Source organism: Notamacropus eugenii, chromosome 4 (genome assembly GCF_028372415.1).
Source record: "Notamacropus eugenii isolate mMacEug1 chromosome 4, mMacEug1.pri_v2, whole genome shotgun sequence".
Classification (NCBI taxonomy): Eukaryota; Metazoa; Chordata; class Mammalia; order Diprotodontia; family Macropodidae; genus Notamacropus; species Notamacropus eugenii.
In genome coordinates, this window is record NC_092875.1 from 170758214 (window position 1) to 170780661 (window position 22448).

Sequence of the window (22448 nt, forward strand, 5' to 3'; positions counted from 1 at the left end):
GTGTCCAGCAGTGTGTTAGGAACTGCAAGGGCTAATATATAGCATATTCCCAGTGAGTAGAAAGTGTAACTATTATTATCTCTGTTTCACAATTGAGGAGGCAGACTCAGAGAAGGTAAAGGTCTTAGCTAATGGAATATAATGGTAAATGTCAGACCTGGGAGTCAAACTCAGATCTCCTGACTCCAAGTCAAATACTTTTTCTATGATATCCCACTGTCTTTCATAGAACACTTATTCCCAAAGACTACAATTTAGTTGGGGGAAGTTAAAATTATATGAGCAAAACAGTTAGAGAAAATATAAGCTAACACTATATTATTAAGTACCAGATTATGTGGCATGGACAATACATATTATTAAAATTGAGAGAATGTCCTAAAGTAACTGAGGAAAATTTCATGGTGGTAGTGGAATGACATGAGTTGGGTCTTGAGGGATGGGTAGAATTTAGATCAGCAAAGTCAGGAAAGTTAGCAAAGGGCAGAGTATATTGTAGGGGACAAAAAAGAAAGCAGTCTAGTCAAAGTCGAGGTTGCATATTGGGAGTAAAAGTTGGATAGGTGTGGAGGGCACCTTCACTTTGGGATGAGGATTGAGAGATGTAAGTAGATTACCAAAAGCCTTCCATGTGGGAGTGAATTTTAGACTGCACAATGATAAGTGAACTTAGTCCCATGTCCATAGGGGAGAATCCTAAATCTGCAGGTGGTATAATCATTATTTTCTTTTGGTGACCATGAGGGAGACAGACAGTGATATGCTAGTCAATGTTTAAAAACTAGCTCTCTGAGAGGAAAAATGTACCTATGACGTTTTAAAATTTTATCTGCATTGTCAGTCTTTTCTCTATCGCTTTTCTAAGTCTATAAACTAACAACAAAAGATAAATCAAGTCCTGATTTGTGGCATTTGCCAATTTCTGAGGTGGAAATGTTCACACTAATAATTTAACAATTGGAGAGAGAGAGACAGACAGACAGAGAGAGAGACAGAGAGAGAGAGACAGAGAGACAGAGAGAGAGAGATGGAGAGAGACAGAGAGACAGACAGACAGACAGGGAGAAAGAAGAGACAGAGAGAGAGACAGAGACAGAGAGAGAGATGGAGAGAGAGACAGAGAGAGAGACAGAGAGAGAGATGGAGAGAGAGAGAGAGACAGAGAGAGAGACAGAGAGACAGAGACAGAGAGAGAGATGGAGAGAGAGAGACAGACAGAGAGAGAGAAGAGAGAGAGAGAGACAGAGAGAGAGAGACAGAGAGAGACAGAGAGACAGAGACAGAGAGAGAGACAGAGAGAGAGACAGAGAGACAGAGACAGAGAGAGAGACAGACACAGAGAGAGATGGAGAGAGAGAGACAGAGAGACAGTGACAGAGAGAGAGAAGAGAGAGAGAGGGAGAGATAGAGAGAGAGAGAGACAGAGACACAGAGAGAGAGACAGAGAGAGAGAGAGACAGAGAATGCGTTGGAGTTGGCTCCAGCACAGCCTGGAGACAGGTATCAAGGATGAGCTTCAGTCCTAAAGAAGATCAGGGAATTATCTTCCATTCTGCTCAGTTTGTATTCCTAGCCCTTCGCACAATGTTTGACATAGAGTATGCACTTAATAAGTGCTTGTTGATTTGAATAAACAGACTAGTATAATGGGGATAGCACTTGATAGGAAAGTATTCTAGCCAGAGCAGATGCCTACTCTTTGTTTCATTACATTTATAGGCTCATAGGTCTAGAGTTAAAAGGAATGCAGAGGTCCAAAGCTGAATCCCTTTATTTTACAGATGGGGAAATTGAAGACCATGGGAGTGAAATGCTCAATATTACACAGATAATAAGTGTCAGAGGCAAGATTTGAAGGGCTTTGACTCTTAGAACCAGTATTTTTCCCACTATACCATATTGACTAGCTTAGAGGTTAAGTAGTTACTCAGTTATAGTTAGGTTGAGTAGAAATCTCATATATACATAATTCTAATTGCTGTAGTCTGGTGTTTTATTTCTAAAATTGATGCACTTCCCTGTTTTAAGTAAATACTGATTTCCATACTACAAGGGGTTGTGATTTCATTGTTGTAGTCACTCCTCAAAACCTATATTGCCACAGTTCCTGGGTCCCTTTCAATGGTCTCTGTGAGTTGCTATGGTCAAAAAAATTCATCATGCTGGTGTTTAGTCTTTCCAAACTTAGCCAGGCTGATCCTAAGAAAAATAGTCCATCACATGCCTGGACTTGAAATCTTTCTAAATTGGTAGAACCTGCCAGAACTTTTGTTCCACTGTGATAGACTTCAAGAACTCAGGGTCATCTTGAAGTTGAGGTGAAGTATTAGAAGGCTATAAATATTATCCTTGTTTAAATTCAAGATAACTAGAATGTGGTAAGAGGCTTTGTCAGAAGCATACCAGTGATAATGGTAGCATCTAGTTTGATGATAGAAGGAAAAAGGTAATTAATTAGGGATTTAAATTGGCTAATGTCTAAACTTAAAGAACTGAGCGGTTTTGGGGATCAAGTAAGTCAGGAAGTTCAGTGCCCTGACTTAGGGTTGAGAGATGATCAAATGTATAGAGGCACCAGGAGTCAAATATGTTAGAGTTAGCTAAGCCAGGAAGACCTGAGTTTGAATCCTGCCTCAGACACTTACTAGCTGTGTGATCCTGGGCAAGTCATGTTTCCTCTTTCAATTTCCCCATCTGTTAAAAGGAGATGATAATAATAATAATAGCACTTACCTACTTGTCAGAGTTGGGAGGATCAGCTGAGATGACATATGTAAAGGCTTTGAGAACCTTAAAGCTCTTAAAAGCTAATTATTATTATTATTATTATTATACAAATTTAATAAAGGAAAAAAACTGACAAGGTTAAGGTAAGTTCCCAGGCAGAGACAGGAAGCCAGATAATAACATGGTCTAAGATCCATGGGCATTATTTGTCACATAAAATCAGAGTTTGTATCAGTAGCAAAATGGACTTGGTATCTAGCCAGTGACCTATGAACCTAGGGTTCTGGGTTCCCCCTGCTTAGGGTCAAGGTTAGTCTCAGCAAAGTTGGTTCCACTTTGAAGATTAGAAGGATAGACTGGGAGTCAAGGAGCTTCTTAGCACCTATTTCCCAAACTGTGATAAAGTACCAGTTTCCATACTGAAGTTATCCCTGCCACTAGAATTCTGGTGTTCTTTATCTTCTCCTCAGCTCTGGTTTCAGGACATGACAGTGTCCTCTATTGACCCTGTGGATGTCTCTGTCCTCTACCTCCGTCCTACATTTTCTTCCTTTCCATTAATCTGGAGATTTGAGAATTGTCTTGCATACCCAGGTTCTTTAGGAGGGAGGCACGTTATAGTAGTTCAAAGAGACCAACACGTGGCTATCTTCTAGGAAAATGAAATTCAGAACATCCATCTTATTTTTCTAAAATACCCAGTCAGGCACCTAAAATCATGCACTGGGGCAGAAAGAGATAGGCTGCCACAGCTGGAACAAATGTGTGAAGAGAGGAAGATTGCAGTCTTGCTTTTGCTCAGACAGATGCATGCAGTTGTGAAGAATCATTAAATAACTATTAACCACACCTGTACTGAGCCTCTGGGCAAAGCTGGCTTTTGCAGAGTCTCTCAAAACTGTCAGGTGCCTCACCTCATTCTTTTGCTAAGGAGAAAGGAAAGTCATTCACTGAGGCACACTCATTTGAATACTTGCCATGGTGGGAGCTTTTTATCAAAAGATGGGAACAATTCTAGGGGGTATGGGAAGAGAGAAGAACGGAAAAGAACCAAGTAGGAACCAAATGCGAAAGGTACTCCTACCTTAACAAGAACTTATACTCCAACTATGAAGGCCAGAGATACAGAAAAGGATTTCAAGACACTTAAGTATAAAATGCCATAGTAAGTAGAAATGGAGTACTTGATTGAGGTGCTTCATTGTCAAGGATTGGTTAGAGTGGATTTATATTACTCAGGGAAATCTTCCCATGGAAGGTGAATTGTGGACGGAGTTACAGAGAAAATAACATTATTCCGCAGACTTAACGGAGAGCCTGCTAGAATGACAGCATGCTAGAACTGGGAGAAACTTCAGTCATCTTACTCAAATCCCTAATTTTGCATATAAAGAAATTAAGACCGTAGAATCATCCAGCAAGTTAGTGTTGGAGCCAGTACTAGGATCCAAATCTTCTCTCTCCCTGACCAGTGTTCTTTCTCAGTGCCATGAAAAGTTAATTTTATACCTAAAGCAAGAATATTTTGGGGATAGTTAGATGCTCATTTTACGTTGGTTTCTTTTCTCATCCTTGTACAACCCACTTTCTCACCTGTTATTTTGACTTTGCTCTTTCTAGTAGACCATGCTACTTCTGGACATGCAAGGTCCTGTGCTAGATAGTCAAACCAAGTTAAGTGAACAAGTATTTGTTTAACATCTACTATATGCCAAGCACTATAGTAAGTTCTGGCGATATAAAGGCAAAGAACACTTCCTGCTCTCAAGGAGCTCACATTCTCTTGAAAGAGACAACATACAAAAATTATGTATAAACAAGATACATAAACAAGATAAACTGGAGAAAATTGCAGAGGGCTGACACTAGGGTTATAAAGAATCAGCTAAGAATTTTTAGCATTTATTATTGATTTTAAACATTAGTGTTAAAAAAAAAATTGAGTTAGAAATTTTCTCTTTCTCATCTGCGCCTTCCCCCACCCAATGAGAAGGCAAGCAGTGTGATATAAATTATACATGACATGTGAAATCATGCAAAACCATTTCCATATGAGCCATGTTGCCAAAAAAAAAAATCAAGAAAAATAAAGTGAAAGAATTATGCTTCAATCTGCACTCAGACATTATTGGTTGTCTTTCTGAAGGTGGGTAGCATTTTCCATAATGAGTCCTTTGGAATTATCTTGGATCATTGTATTGATCAGAGTAGCCAAGTCTTTCACAGTTGAACATCTTTAATATTGTTATGACTGAATACACTCTTCTGGTTCCGATCATTTCACTTTGCATCACTTTATATGTCTTCCCAAATTTTTCTGAAAGTATCCTAATTGTCATTTCTTATAGCACAGTAGTACTCCATCACAATCATATGCCACAACTTGTTCAGTCATTCCCCAGTTGATGGGGGAATTTCTAATTTTTTTACCATTACAAAAGAGCTGCCATGCTATCCATTTCTTTTTTTTTCTTTGATCTCTTTGGTATACAGACCTAGTAGTGGTATTACGGGGTCAAAAGTTATGCACAGTTTTATAGCCTTTGGGCATAGCTCCAAATTGTTCAGAATGGTTGGATCAGTTCACAACTACAACAGTGTATTAATGTCCCAATTTTCCACAGCCCCTCCAGCATTTGTCATTTTCTTTTTATATCTTGTTAGCAAATTTGATCCATGTGAGATGGTACCTCAGAGCTGTTTTCATTTGTATTTCTCCAATCAATACTGATTTAGACCATTTTTTCATATGAGTATGAATAGCTTCAAATTCTTCTGAAAACTGCCTGTTAATATTCTTTGACCATTTATTAATTGGGAAATGGCTCTCATTTTTTTATAAATTTGACTCAGTTTCCTACGTTTGAAAAATCAGAGAAAATCAGAGAAAAAAATCAGTTTAAAAAGTCTTCTCACCCCCCACCCCCAATTTCCTGTTTTTTTAAAAACCTTGCCTGCCAAATACTAGAATACTATGGTTGTTTACTATATTGTATTGTGTACCTATCTAATCTATTCTGTTGATCAACCATTCTATTTCTTAGCCAGCACCAGATTGTTTTGATGATTAACTCTTTGGAATATAACTTGAAATCTGGTACCAGCTTCCTTCATAGGTTTTTTTTTTTATTGATTCTCTTGATATTCTTGACGTTTTGTTCTTCTGGATAAATTTTATTATTTTTTTCTAGCTTTATAAAATAATTCTTTTCTAGTTTGATTGATATAGCACTGCATAAGTAAATTAATTTAGGTAGAATTGTCATTTTTATTATGTTGACTTGACCTACCCATGAGCTATTAATATTTCTCCAGTTGTTTAGATCTGTCTTTATTTGCGTGAAAAGTGTTTTGTAATTGTGCTCTAATAGTTCCTGGGTATATCAAGGTAGGTAGGTTTCCAAGTATTTTATATTGTCTGCAGTTATTTTAAATTGAATTTCTCTTTCTCTCTTTTCATGCTGGACTTTGTTGGTAATATGTAGAAATGCTAATTATTTTATATCCTGCAACTTTGCTAAAATTGTTAATTGTTTCAATTAGTTTTTTTACTCAGTTCTCTAAGACTCTCTAAGTATATCATCATATATCATTTACAAAGAATTATAGTTTTATTTCCTGAATGTTTATTCTAATATCTTCAATTTATTTTTCTTTTCTTATTGCTATAGTTAGCATTTCTAGTACAATTGATAATATTGGTGAGAATGGACATCTTTGTTTCACCCCTGATTCTATTATGAAGACTTCTAATTTATCTCTAGGACAATAATGCTTGCTCTTGGTTTTAGATAGATATTGTTTATCATTTTAAGGAAAGCCCCATTTATTCCTATGCTTCTTAGTGTTTTTTTTTAAATAGGAATTAGTATTGTATTTCGTCAAAAAACTTTTCCTGCATCTATTGAGATAATATATGATTTTTGTTGTTTCTGCTATTGATGTGGTCAGTTATGCTTATAGTTTTCCTAATATTAAACCAACCCTGCATTCTTGGTGTAAGTCCCACCTGGTCATATTATGTGATCTGTATGATAATGCTGTTTAGGTTTCAAAACAATATTTGTGACATAAAAACATTATATAGTGCTCCTTCTTGCCTATTTTTCCAAATAGTTTGCATGTTATTAGAATTAATTGTTCTTTAAATATTTGGTAGAGTTTCCTTGTAAATCATTCTGGTCCTGGGGATTTTTCCTTAGGGAGCTTGTTTATGGTGTATTCATTTTTTTTTACTAAGAGAGGATTATTTAAGATAGGGCTATTTCCTCTTCTGTCAACCTGGACAATTTTTGTAAATATTCATCCATTTGTCTTAAATTGTCAGATTTATTGACATATAATTGGGCTGAATAGCTCCTGATAATTATATTTTCATTGGTGACCCTTTTAATTTTTGATACTAGTGATTTGGTTTTCATCTTCATTTTTTAAATCAAATTAACCAATACTTTGTCCATTTTATTGTTTTTTTCTCTCAAACCAGTGCCTAGTTTTATTTATTAGTTCAATATTTTTTACTTTCAATTTTATAAATCTCTCCTTTGGTTTTTCTGGATTCCTATTTTGATGTTTAATTGGAGATTTTAAATCTGTTCTTTCTAGTTTTCAAAATTATGTGCTTAATTCATTGATGGGCTCTTTCTCTTTTTTATAGATGCAGCTGTTTAGAGACATAAATTTTCCTCTAAGTACTGCTTTGGCTGCATGCCACAAATTTTAGAATGTTTTCCCGTTGCTGTCATTCTTTTCGATGAAATTATTGATTGTTTCTAAGACTTGTTCCTTGAACCCACTTATTCTTTAGGGATTATTTTTCAATTAATTTTTATTCTATGCTTACAAAATGATTTATTAAATGTAATTTTTATTATATTATGGTCTGAGAAGGGTGCATTTAATATTTCTGCCTTTTTGCATTTGTCTATAAAGTATTCATGCTCTAACACATGGTCAGCTTTTGTGAAGGTATCACATATAACTGAGAAAAAGGTGTACTCCTTTCTATTCCCATTCAGTTTTTTCCAAAGCTCTGGCATATCTAACTTTTCTAAAATTCTATTAGTATCCTTAACTTCTTTCTTATTTATTTTGAAGTTAGATTTATCCAGTCTTCAGGAGGGAAAGTTGAGGTCCCCTACTAATATACTTTTACAGTATATTTCCTTGTATAGCTCATTCGACTTTTCCATTAACAATTTGAATGTTCTACATTCGATATTACTTCATTGTATGTGGACTCTTTTAAGCAAAATGTAATTTCCCTAATTATTTCTTTTAATTAGGCCTATATTTTCTTTTACTTTGTCTAGGATCATGATTGCTACCCTTGCCTTCTTTTTTTTAACTTCAGTTGAAGCATAATACATTCTGCCCAAACCCCTTATTTTAACTCTCTGTGTGTCTTTCTGTTTCAAGTGAGTTCTTTATAAACACTGCTTCCTCCAAGGCCCACAGCAGAAGTTGCCATCACATATACTCTGGGCTGACTCCCGTACCAGTGTCACAGACCTTTCTTATTGACCTCCTAGGTTTTCTTGGCTGGAAAGATGTCTTACCTCACCCATTTGTTGGTGCTACTATTCCAGAATTTGATTTGATGTGTTACTTTAAAGTTATTTGGAGGAGACTATTGGGAGAATTAGGCTACATTGAGGCATCTTCTCTACCATCTTGGCTCCACCTTCTGGGAAAGATGTTTTGCAGAAGGTGGGGTGTTAACTGTGATGTGAGGAGAGACAAGGAAGCTAGGAGGCAGAGATGAGGAGAGAGTTCCAGCTATGAGGGACAGCCAATGAAAATGCCTGAAGCCTGAAGATAGAGTGTCCTGTGTCAGGAATAGCAAGGAGGGCCAGAGTCATTGTATTGTGGAGTACTTGGAGGTAAGTAATATATAAGAATACTGGAAAGGTAGAAAGGAATTAGGTTATAAAAACCAAGGATAGGATTTTATATTTGATTCTGGAAGTATTGAGAACTATTAGAGTTTATTAAGACAGTCTAGGGGTTGAGGGGTAGGCAGAGAAAAACATTAAATGGTTAGACCCATATTTTATGAAAATAAATTTGACAGATGAAAGGTGCATGGACTACGTTTGAGGTAGGAAGGCCAACCAGCAGGCTCTTACAAGAGGCCAGACATGAGGTGATGAGGGCTTGCACCAGAATGGTGACAGTGTCAGAGGAGAAAAGGGAGGCATGTATAAAAGATGTTATAAAACTAAAAACAACAAGATTTGGCAACTGATTGTATGCAGGGTGGGAGCAGAATGAGTTCAGGGTTGAGGCTGACACCTAGGTCATGAACCTGGATGAGTGGAAAGATGGATGTGTCTTTAATATCAATTGGGCAGTTAGGAAGAGAGGAGCATTTGAGGTGGGGGAAAGGAAGATGAGTTCAATTTTGGACATGTTGAAGATATCTTGTACATGGTCCCTGTCCTTAATGAACAAACCTCTGATATGGATTATTAGGAAGGAAAGAGAAGGACAATTTATTTCTTTACACCTAGAAGTTGACTTTTGTTTTGGTTTTGAAGGGATACCTAAGTACTTTAGAAAGTGTAAGGGATCCTCATTCTTCTTCCATGTAAAGATGGGTACTTATAGTTAAAAACAGTATTTCAGAACCAAGCCTTTGAGGTAAAGTCTGTTAACTGTCCTGATACACAAATTTCCTCTCAGTCAGCTTCTGTTGTCAGCTGTGTTATATAAATGGAACTCCTGATTTATTGTCTACTAGGGACTAATGAGAAGGTACTGGTAGGCCTCTTGGCCTGAGGACAGAAATATGTCTATGGTTTGAAGTAGATTCAATGAAAAAGAGAAGAAAAAGGGGAGAGGGGAAGCTTTCATTTTATTCATTAAACATCAGCTATGTATGAAGCATTATTGAGAATCCAAAGATGAATACTGGTCTCAAGCTGCTTAGAGAAGATAAAACCAGGCAGAATATTATGCTAAAATGAAGCAAGCTGAGGTTGATGGGGTGGATTTGAGGTGGGCCTTCAAGCTGGGATCTTTGTCATATGGTGAGAACAGAGGGTGAATATTTCAGGCAAAAGTAATAGCATGAACAAAGATGTGAAGGGGGGAACATAGAAGCGTCTATAGAAAATAAAGAATACACAGTTCAGTTAAGGTGAAGTGAACATATATTCTGGAACCAGCTTGAACCACCTCATAAAGTAGATTGTTAAATTTTTAGTGTGAGCATTTAAACTCTGGAAATTGACAAATGCTACACATCAAAGTCTGATTTATTGTTTTGTTGATTGGCTAGACTAAGAAATTGATGGAGGGAATATTAGTAATCCAGCTTAAACTTAAAATTGAATACAAAGTGAATAAATCGTGTATACAGTCCCTCCCTCACCCAGAAAGCTGATTGTTTAACATTTATTGCACATTCCTGAGTGGAATTATGTGTGGGAGAATAATAGGGGATAAGCTGGAAAACTAGCTCAAGTATCTTATTCTGGGTCTTCAGGAGAAAAAAATGCTCCTCAATTGAAAACAATTGAAAACGCCTGTGTTCCCTAGTAAAGGGACTACAGGAGTTAGGGTTTTAAGATACAACACCATTGGGATGCCCGTTGAGAGTTATTTTTTTACAAGCTAGAAGAGCATTGCACCTCACTTCTTATGCTCTTTGAGATAATGATTCTATTGTGATTTTTAAAGTCTTTGCCCTAATCATTCTATTTGACAACCTTTGTTTTAGCCACATTTCTATGCTTCCTTTTGAAGTACTGCTATATTTCAATTTACCTTCTGTTATGCTTCCCTTTGGGGCTGAGTGTTTCAAGAGACTTTCTTGAAAGTTCAGATCACTTCCTTGAGAGTATCTCATAGAAATGATCAAAGTGGGTCCAATATCAATAAGGAGAGATTTCCTGGAGAGGAGGGAATGTAGTAATGAGTAAGTGTCTGCTATGTTCTAGGCACTGTGTTAAGAACTTTATAAATATTATCTCATTCAATCCTCACAACAAACTTATAAGGTAAGTACTATTATAACTCCCATTTTACAGTTGAAGAAATTGAGACAAAGAAAAGTTAAGTTAGTTAATCTGGTTCACCCAGCTAGCATCTAATGACAGATTTGACCTTAGGTCTTGTCTACTCCATGTCCAATGCTCTATCTGCTGGGTCACCTACCTGGTTCTAGTGGGTGAGTTTTAAGTGGACTCTCTGAAGAAAGAGATGAGTTCAACGAACATTTATTGAATATCTCATGGAATTAGAGAATATCAAGCCAGAAAGGGATCTCTAAAGGAAACTCATATTGCCCAATTCCCTCATTTTACAAAAGCTGCTGTTCTTCAGTCATTTCAATCATGTCCAATTCTTTGTGACCCTATTTGGGGTTTTCTTGGCAGAGATACTAGAGTATTTGCCATTTCCTTCTCCAGCTCATTTTACAGACAAAGAAACTAAAGCAAACAGGGTGAAGTGACTTGTCCAGGGTCACACAGCTAGCAAGAGTCTGAGGCCAGATTTGAACTAGGAAGATGAGTCTTCCTGACCCCAGATCCAGCACTCTTCACATTTCATCTGAGCTGCCCCATTTTAAAGATTCTGATGTCCAGAGGATGATGTAGTTCACCTACTGTCATCCCACAAATTCTTGGTAAAACCAGTACCAGAACATAATTCTCCTACCTCCCAGTCTTCCTTCATATCTCCTTGCAGTACTTTGCCACCAAAGCGAAAACCATCAGCCTGGGGTGAGTTGGGTTGAGGACCTCTAATGTTATTTTGTGTATCCTTAAAGTGTCTTTAAATATAATTGAATTGGTATATTATTGTAAATACTTCATCAAGCCTCAATATTTATCTACCCAAGACAAATAATAGGAACTGGACCTGTGATTTCATTGCTATAGAATTCCTAAGTGGGAAAACTCTATTGAGTTATTTTTTTTATTGGTTAGCACTTAGTTTCCAATTAAAGAATCTGAAAAGTTAAGTGATCTGCCCAGGGTCCCACAGTCTTTATGTGTCAATGATGGGACAAAAATTCATGGTGACTTTGAGGTCACCATGCCAACCTAAGATATTCAGCACTGTGTGTGTTTGTCCTTTGTTGCCGAAGAAGACCATGCCATCAGAGAAATGATGACATGACTTGCACTTGACCTTGTTTTGAGTGAGGGAGGGCTGTGCAGGTCACCAGCCTCACTTCTCCTATCCAGTGACCAGATATTCATAAGGATGACTGGAGATGACCCAGGATGAGGCAATTAGAGTTAAGTGACTTGCCCAAGATCACACAGCTAGTGAGTGTCAAGTGTCTGAGATGAGATTTGAACTCAGGTCCTCCTGACTCCTGTACTGGTGCTTTATCCACTGCACTACCTAGCTGCCTATATTCAGCACTATTTTCAAACTGAATAACCATTTAATGAATTAGCTTTTTGTTTTGTGACTTTTATTCCACTTAAACAAGATAAAACAAGGTGATTATGGCGCATTGGAAAGAACACAAGATTAGCTTCCTTTTACATATTAGCTGTGTGACCTTGGATAAGTTACATCAACTCTCTGGACCTCAGTTTCCTCATCTACACAATAATTGGGTTAGAATCAGTGGCTTCTAAGGTTCCTTCCAACTCTAAATCAATGATCCTATTTTATGTTTGCCTAAAAATAATGGTGACCCACATAGATCACTGAATTATTGGTCTGGGTATTGTAGATTTCTCATTCACTGTAGATTCTTTTGCTTTTGATGACAAAGTCTTGAGGGAGAAGATGGGATGAAGGGAAGGTTTATTATTAGGTGTTGTGAATAGTAACAAGCTTATATTACCAAATGGAGCCTATTATTAACACTTTTTTAGAGGAGGAGGCTTGACCTGTAATTTCAATGGGGAAACACTCCATTGAGGAGTATAGGGAAACTCCCTCTACCAATACAGATTTGCACCCACTTTGCAATTTAGTCTCAGAGAGCTGAGAAAGAATGCCTTATGCAAGATCAAATAGATAATATGTGTCAGAGGGAGACTTGAACTCAGGTCTATTGATTCTAGGGACAGCCCTTTACCTGTATTACTTGCTAACACTCAAAGGGTTCTACACTAATTATGGTGCTTTGAGGGAATTTGCTTGGAATAAACACCAATGTTGGTTGATACCAGGGAACTTTGAATTCCAGAGATCTGGGTTCTAAACAGACACTTAACTAGTCAGACACTTGCCTAGTTACATGATTCTGGGCAGCCCATTTAATTTCTTTCAGCCTTTCCTTATCTGCAAAATGGGATAATAATAACACTTTTGGCACAGTGTTGTTGGGAAGATTAAATGGTGTATGCCAAGCACTTTTCACATATTAAAGCATTATATAAATTCGAGTTTTTACTATTACTATGATCATTATAATTTTCTTGTGTGTACTTGGTCAACGTCAGGGCTTTATACACAGAAATTCTGTTTTATGCAGATCCTAGAAATAGTGATGGATCTCGTGATCGTATTTCCTGAAATTGGTACATATGAGTTAACAAAAGACATTCTTTTTGCAAAACCATTTAAAAAATAATAGCTAACATTTATATAATTCAAGTTTGCAAAGCACTTTACAAATATTATCTCATTCAGTTCTCACAATCCTGGGAGATAGGTGCTATTATTATCCCCGTTTTCTAGATGAAGAAACTGAGGCAGTTGAGGTCCCCAAGATCACACAGCTAGTGAGTATCTGAGCCTGGATTTAAATTCAGACTTTCTGATTCTTTCTTGAAATCAGAACCATCTCAGAAAATCTAGGACATATGGTCATCATAGAGGAGGTACATAGAAATGTAAATAACTGCTTGGGGATTAAATATCCCTGACCTCAAATGCCTCCATGTGATTACAACCCAGTCTTTCAGGTTGCCGTAGGGACCTAGTGAGAGTCAAGACTAGAGTCTTCCATGTGCATACTGATATTTCAGGAACACCCAAATGAGCTACACCCAACCTCTAGGATAGGGGGCGGCTGATTCTGTTATTTTTCATACTTAAACTCCCATTCAGTAGGCCACAAAACCCCCTTGGTCCTCGTCCTCTTTTCTGTTGACTTGTTGCTTATCGCTGGTATCATTCTAACCCTTAGGACTCATACATAGGCTGTTACAGCTTCAAGATTGTCTGATCCCAACTTTTTATGTGACAGAGGAAGACAATAAGGCCCAGAGATGGGTCATGATTTGCTTGTGGTCATACAGATAGTCAGTAGTAGAGCCTCAATTCAAACCCAGGCATTCTATCCCCAGTAGATGTGAGTCCAATGATCTTTCTACTGTACCAAGAGACTCATATTGATGAAAGCATCCTTGGGTTTTATTGAATAGAATATGACTATGGAGACCATGTTATGCCATTTTGTTATGCTATCATCTTTTTTCTTATAGCATATCTTTAATGTTGGTATCAAGAGATTAAATATTTCATGAAATTAAATTATTGCATTATCAAGGTACTCATTATTAAAAAAAAAATATTCTGAGCTTAAAAAACACCAAATAAAATGTACATTTCTCTATAAAAAGTAAAAAATGAAAAATAAGATTATATATGAAACTGAAATTATTATATACAGCTTATTTTTCCTCTTAATTATATAATAATTTACAAAGCTGTTCTGCTTGGCTGTTTGTTTCTGTCTTAGTTTTAATTCTATGTGTATTAAAAATACTTCAATGACTTTCTTTCCTTTAAAGATTTTTTTGTAAGCTTTTCTCTAGTTTGCCTCCAAGTCCCATATTCCTTCCACCCCCTAAAATAACAGATTGTCTCCCCCATTTGACTGTGAGCTCCTGGAGAGTAGGAACTATCTTTTGCTTTTTTTTGTATCCTAGCAGTTAGAGTAGTGACTGGCACATAGTCAGTGTTTGATAAATGTTTGTTGACTTCCTGGCTTCCTGTCTCCGCATTTACAGAGAAAGACAATGCTGAAAGGAATCCTTGTCACCAGTAATCCATATGTTCGAAGTTTTAGGTTTGACTTGGACACTGGCACTTCGACCTTGATCAAGCCACCTGATCTTACACAATCACGATTTACTCTTCTGTAGCATACAAGTGCCTTGCTTGAAGGAGTTAGAGTAGTTATTATTCACCTCTCAGCACAAAGCAAACCCTCAACTGGAATGTACTAAATGGGGTAGAAATATTATATGGATAAAGATGAAGCTGGGCTTTTGCTTTAGCAAAATATTTATGAATAGAGATCTACACGTTGATTTTGCTCTTGTAAACTGACCTAGAATTATGTTCCAAGAACATAACACTATGATTTTCTTCCCTTTTCTTTCCTGGTTTGGTTGTCAATCAGAAGTGTTTCTTCATTCTCCAGCCAATGAATGACTCATGCAAGAAGACATTAAAAGCAATTGTTTTGCAAGACCTTTCCATGAGAGGGAAAGAACATCAGTGTTCACTCCAATAAAAGGTATATAGTTAACATTGTCTTGCTTCATCAGTAATTATGAGGTTGCATGATCCTTTATAACTCCAGAGGCAAGGAATTAGCTAGACAGAACTGGTTAGGCCCAAGAAGTCTGCTGTTATCAAGTGCTAGCTATAGGGCCATTGACATTTTAAAAAAACTATCTTGAAAATCCTTTAGCTTGTATTGCTCAGGGTCTTAGCAATAGAAAAGAAATGGAAAGGTCAGGTAGCTTGACCCTGATCAACCCCATGCAAAGAATAGAAAATGATCACTTCCATGGTATGATTCGTTGAGCCATCCAAGATCCACATGTGATTTGAGGGGCCATCAAAGACCTTCCTCCCAGTCTGTCATGGTACCGTTCTTCCTTTTGATCTGGCTTGACACTTCTACTAATATTGTCGGCAACTTGGTGGATGATTGAGAGATTATCCCTAGTCCTAATTAATTAATTATTACAGGACAGTTTTGAAAATGATACTCTAAAATTATTACATATTTAAGAGGAAAAATAAGCTGTACATAATAGATAATTTCAATTTCATATATAATCTTATTTTTCTTTTTTTTACTTTTTACATGGAAATGTGCATTTTATTTGGTGTTTCTTAACCTTAGAATAAAAAATTTTAAAAATGGGCATCTTGCTAATGTAATATATTAATTTCATGAAACATTTAATTACAACAGCAGCATGAATTAGCTACCTGATACTTTGGAAGGCATATTGAAATATATGTTCTTCAAGGGATAAGATATTAGATGTTGAAATTTTGGAAGGTGGGGAATGGATGAGGGGGCAAAGTATAGCCATGATTTGGAGCTGGGGAGACCTGAGTAATGTTTTTTTCTTAAAGAAATGACAAGATTTGGCAACACCTGGAATATACAGGATGCATGAGAATGAGGAGTTGAGTATAACACTGAGCCTGAGGGACTGGGAAGATGGTAATGCCATTGACAGTAATAGAAATTGGGGAGAGGGGAGGACTTGGAAAGATAATGAATTCTATTCTGGAAATGTTTAGTTGGATATTCTTAGGATCTTCTGTGAAAGATATCCAAAAGGTAGTTGGTAATGTAGGACGAGCTCAGGAGAGAAGCTTGGACAGCATCTATAGATCGTGGCCAGTAAAATTGCAACAAAGGTATGCTGAGACATAGTTTTCTTCAGGGCAAGATGCAATTTTATTAATGGTGACACATAAACTGTCAAAAAATAGGTCATGCTGGCTTTCTCAGCCAAAAAGCTGAGGATCTGAGCATGATAAATTTACTAGTAAAGCAGCAATAACCAATAAATTGGGTAAGTGGCTTCTCTCAATGACTAAAGACCTTTTTTTTTCATTGTGACATCGTGAGGTGCTAATCTGGGAATATCAGGTTGTCTTCCCTTGAAAGTCATCATTGTCTTCTTTTTCTTGTTCTTCTCATTTCTCCTTCTCCTCCTACTCTTTCTCCTCTTCCTCCTCCTCTTCTTCTTTTCCTGCTTCTCATGTCTCCTCTTCTTCCTCTTCTTCCTCTTCTTCTCCTTCTCATTTCTCCTCTTCTTCTTTATCTTATTTCTCACCTCCTCCTCTTCTTCATTTCTCTTCTTCTTCTCCTCCTCCTCCTCTCCCTCTTGTTCCTCCTCTTCCTCCTCCTCCTCCTTCTTCCATACTAGGAAAAAGCATGAGGATAGTGGTATGGAAAAGATGGATACTAGAGATACAAAAAAGGTGAAATAAGTGGGACTTGGTAACTGATTAGATATGAGCTGAAGGAGAGGGAAGAGTTAACAATAACACCAAGGTTTTCAACATGGAGGCAGGGCAAATGGTAGTGGTTCTGATAGGAATAATGAAGAATATATATACATATATACCAATAGTAAGATATTCATGATTGCACAGGACTTGGGAAAAGTTTTCACTAGAATGTAATTTTATTCATCTGAAGTGTAGAATACCAAACTGATTGGAGATTTGTATTTAGGCAACTTCCCTCTCTCCTGAGTTGTGCTGGAAACACTTTGAAAATGTTCCCTGATGTTCCTTTTCCTAAGACTCCATAATGAACCTTCTGTTTACAACCAACCGTTGCAACATTCCCTCTTCATCATTTCTCCACACAGTTTTGTAACATGTTTGAGTTTGTAGTTTATTTTACATCAATTACCTTTTAGATAAGTACTTCCTGATGACATCTAAGGAGGCACCATAACCTCCTCAGTACATTTCTCACTGTCACACTGAAGAATGGGTTACTTCTGGGAAGGTTTTCTGTAGACAACTCCACCCCTGATGAATGGATTCTCAGTAACTGCAATCAAGACCTGGGTATAGATTATGAGAAGAAAGAAACTTAGGGGTTATTTAGTCCAGTCCTTTAGTTTACATTTGAAGAATGTCAATAAAGGCAAAATTCTTTCTCTTCCTTTTTTTTTTATTTTGCAGCTCAAATTGCAGTTATTTTAAAAAATAACAACTGGAATCATGTATATGGATGTTTCAAACAGGCAAAGAGAGTGTTCTGTAGGGGTGTTCTGATATATGTTCAACAAGTGTTATTTATAAGGAACATGTACATATGACACACTTTTTAAGTTTAATCTTCATTAATAATATGTCACCCATCATCTTATGAAGGCTAGAGAATGAACAAAATAATAAATCAAGCTCTGATTTGTAGGATTTATCAATTTCTGAGTTATAAATGTTCAGCCTGACAATTTAACAATCAGGTCTCTTTGGAACCATTTAAACTCTACCATGGATTCTTACGTAAATAGGCAATGAGTTTCAAGTTATACAAGCATGCTTACAAAACCAGATGGAGTTGATCTATATCTCTTCAGAGTTATAATTTAGACATTTAGATCAAAGGTTTAGAACTCCATCATCCCAATCAGTTACAAGGTTGTAACAGTACAGGAAACAAGATCTCAAGAAACTATGCTAACCATGTGATGAGGAGACAGGCTGTCCATTGACTGGAACTAGGGTACATTCAAAGGGTGCTCCTAGTCATCCAGGATCTTGCTTTTGGTCTGACTGTTTCCCATATGGCTAGTTCTAGTGAAAGAGACAATGCTGTAAGGGGAGGTAGATGCCTTGGGCCTTCCATATCTGAGGTCCAATGTATGTGGACGATGAATATGGACCTCTGTTCTTTACCTCTTTGCATTTGTTATATCCTGTTTTAGGTGGAGTTTGTAGGTGGCTATGACCTTGTGAGTTTCAAAAATGCCTGAAGTCTGGGAATGAAGGCTCTACTTGGATTTGCTGGAAGCCTGGTGATGAGGAGTGAAGTCTCTAATGACCTGCCTGGTCCAGTCCAGCGGGAGCAGAGAAGTGAATTCCCTCACTCCTTGCCTTATTCATTCTCTCATCTGGAAGTGAGATTGGTGGAACAAATGAATTGCTTGTGAAATTTCTTAAACCTCGAGCCTATCTTCTTCAGTGACTGAGGCAGAAGTAGGGAAAGTGTGCCCCTGTGACCCCTCCCCAGAGGCTGGGGAGGGAGAAATATTTATACTTCTTGATATAGTTTCAAAGTAAATATCCCTTTGTAAAAATAAAAATTGACGTTGATTGATCAAATAGAACTGGCACAATTACTGGCAGCCTACAATGGAGGGAACACACAGGAATAGTGACTCAGGCAGATGCCACTAGAGAAGAGATACCCTAGTCCTCTCAGAGGGCAGCTAGATAATGCAGTGCACAGAGCATTAAGTGTGGAGTCAGGAAGATTAAACTGGAATTAGATACTTACTAGTTGTGTGATCCTAGGCAAATCACTAAACCTCTATCTGCCTCAGTTTCCTCAACTGTAAAATGAGAAAAACAATACTTCATAGGGTTGTTGTGAGGATCAAAGGATATAATTTTTGTAAAGTGCATAGCACAGTGCCCACCACATAATAGGTGCTTGCTACATGCCTTCCTCCACCCCTCCTCTCAGGGATACACCTAGAACCTCAAAGGGTAATTAACTTTGCTCTGGGGGTGACCCATCAGTGGGAGTGGGGAAGAGGTTACCTCAGAATTTCAATATATGTCTTTATTTATTGTGTGGGCAGTCACAGGTCACAAAAGCCCCTCCAGGATAACATTCCTATAGAGGCCCCTCTTAAATCAGGACAAGTTGCCTCAACTTATCGTGGACAAAGTTCACTGACACATTTTTGAAAATCACTAGTTCTGTCAGTCCTGAAAGTTTATATCATATAACTTAACCTGCCATTGGTCCTAAGGTAAGAATCCTAGCTCTTCCTGGGGGGTATATCAAGGCTGCAGTATCTACCGGGAGAACTTGACCATCAGGAGCACATGGGACATTCCATCTTCCTTGGTGGTCTTGGACTCTTGGGGAAGAGTGAAATCCTTAGAAAGCAGAGCTATGAAGAAGCTGGAGTACAAGGTGGAGAGTCATGAGAAGGGCACACACACAGCCAGAAAGAATAATGGGCATGTTCCCATGTTCCCCATTCTCCTGCCTCCAACGTTTCTGTTTCACTAAAGCTTCCCATTCTTTTTACTACCTTGTGCTATCACTGCAGTGGAGGAGGAGGAACAGGAAGAAGAAATAGAAAGTCCTCACCTTTTCTTCTAATTCTATCACCTCTGTTCTCCATGAACCACTGTTCTGTAGTTCCTCTTCAAATTGGGTGTAAGATAATATTTTCCCCATTATCTCTTCTTTACTTTGTTCATCTGGGCTTATATTTCATCAGGTTCTAGAGTACATGCTGCTCCCCTTGAGAACTCAGAAAGTCTGCTTCACTCCTCCTCAAACCTCCATTTAACAAGGGCACCTAGGCCAGCCATCTCTTCATTTCTCTGTCACCACATTCCCTTGGAATTCTCCAACCTCCCACACTCTTTAACCTCCCTTTTTTGTGTTGTCTTCCCCCATTAGATTGTAAGCTCCTTGAGGTCAGGAGCTGTCTTTCTTTTTTGTATTTATATCCCTAGAGCTTAACGTGGTATCTGGCACATAGTAGGTGCTTTTTAAAGATTATACATGTGCAATCATGTTAAACATATTTCCACATCAGTCATGTTGTGAGAAGAAGAATCAACACAAAAGGGAAAAACCACAAGAAAGAAAAAAACAAAAAAGTATGCTTCAATCGTCATTCCAAATCCATAGTTCTTTCTCTGGATGTGGGTAGCATTTTCCATCATGAATCTTCTTGGATCATTGTATGGCTGAGAAGTGCTAAGTCTATCAAAGTTGGTCATCGCACAATGTTGCTGTTACTGTGTATAGTGTTCTCTTGGTTCTGCTTACTTCACTCAGCATCAGTTCATTTAAATCTTTCCAGGTTTTTCAGTAGGTTCTTAATTGGTTTAATTCTTTTTAATTAATTAATTCTATTAATTCTTAATAGGTTTATTGACTGATTATCTGTCTTTTTCCCTCAAAAGATGAATTTAATCCAATAGTTTAGCTGGATGGACTCTTCAAAATACCATTCTCTCTCCAAGGAAAAAAATCTTTAATTACTCAAATACTCACTCCCCTTTGAGCTAACCAGGCAGGTCAGATATAAACATTGTTGAAAGTTTGATTGAAGACTGAATTCATAAGAGCCTCTTGAGACTAGAACTATCTCAATTATTTAAAGGAAATTGAAGAGTTCATATTGCACTTAATAGTTTACAAGTAGTTGGTTGTTGGATTGATGTGAATGAATCTGAGGAAACTGAAACTTGAGGACCTATTATTTGAATCTAGTGTCTTTACTCCCAAGCAGAAGATTTCCAAAGAAATACTAAAGGTGGAACCTAGAAACAACTTTTTGTTTCTGCTTTGTTGGTCACATGTTCTGTAGCTCTTTTGGATCAACTATTGAATGTCTGGAGAAGTGGACTTCTGTTGTGACTCAGTGCCTAAATTGTTTGCAAAGCTGTAAAGTAACTCCCTATTGATCTTTTGCCCAGTCTCTGCCTATGGGGTTAGACCTGGGATAAATTTGACTGTGGGTTCACCCACACATACTAGTTTTCCCCAGATGAGATCAGAGGAAATGAAGATCTAGGGCAGCCTTGAAAGAGAAAAAAATTTACAAAAGGACAGTATATGTATGGGATTAGGAAGGACCTTGTTTTCCTTAGAGAAGCTAGCACTTAATAATGATAGCTAGCATTATACTTTAAGGCTTGTACAATACTGTACAAATATTTGATCTTAACAACTCAGGAGGCATTATCATTATCCCCATTTTACAGATGATGAAAGTAAGGCAGACAGAGGTTAAGTGATTTGCCCCCAGAGTCACATAGTAAGTATCTGAGCCTGGATTTGAATTCACCCACTATTTGCCAGTGTCTGATTCAGCTGACACTTAATAAATGATTTTTTGGGACTGATTTCAGTACCATTCAATCCAACAATCATTTAATGGGCACTTACTGTGTGCATAGACCTTTGGCAAACCCATGGAGAGATGCACAAGTTAAGATAGGACACAATCCCTGCCTTCATGGAGATTATGGATGAATATTGGACATAGTATAAATAATTCTGTACAACAGATTCATATATATTTAGTTGTATCCATGATCTCACTGATCTTCTTCCAAAGGTGCCCCTTGTTTATACTGTCACTTACTGTGCCATTCTTCATGGCATTGTTAGGCCCTGGAATTTTGTGGTGCAATGTCTTCTTTTGCAGATGAAGAGACTGAGGTCATCGAGGGGAAATGGTCTCCAGTTAGTAAATGGAAGAGGTAAGATTTGAACTTGGGCACTCTTCCTCCAAGTCCAGTGCTCTTTCTACTATGTGCCATTGCTCTTGTCCATGTCCCTTCAAAAATCTCCATAGAGGGGTGGCCCAATGCACTGGAAGCCTTCCTCTGTGTCTGTTAATATTTCCTGTATCCAAGTACATCATTGATAATATGTTTCAATCAGTCAGTAAACATTTATTAAGTGCCTACTGTGTGCCAGTGATCAACCTTGGGGATACAAAAAAAGGCAAGAGATAGTCCTTGCTCTCAAGGAACTCATAGTCTAATGGGGGAGAGCAACATGAAAACAAATATGGACAAACGAGCTGTAGATGGGATAGAGGAGACATAATCAATGGAGGAATTAAGAGGGATGGGGAAAAGCTTCCAGTCTACTTCCGCTTGCCCTGTGCTTTCCATTGTCTTCCATGTTTTCTTCTTCAAGATGACCCTGGAAGGTAGACCAAGTGCAAGTGTAATCACCTCCATTTTATACATGGCATTTTTGTTTGTTTTAGTACTAGCCAGGTGGTCTGTCTTTCTTCTTGCCAGCCATC

The 22448-nt window shown here is 37.6% G+C and overlaps 1 long non-coding RNA gene across 1 annotated transcript; it reads left to right on the forward strand.

Annotated features, from left to right (window-relative positions):
* Window positions 1–3573: 3573 nt before the first annotated feature.
* LOC140500768 (uncharacterized) lies at window positions 3574–18753 on the forward strand. The gene is made up of 3 exons (XR_011965862.1): window positions 3574–3801; window positions 15056–15172; window positions 18357–18753. It is a non-coding gene; the product is annotated as an uncharacterized lncRNA (long non-coding RNA).
* The last annotated feature ends 3695 nt before the right edge of the window (window positions 18754–22448 follow it).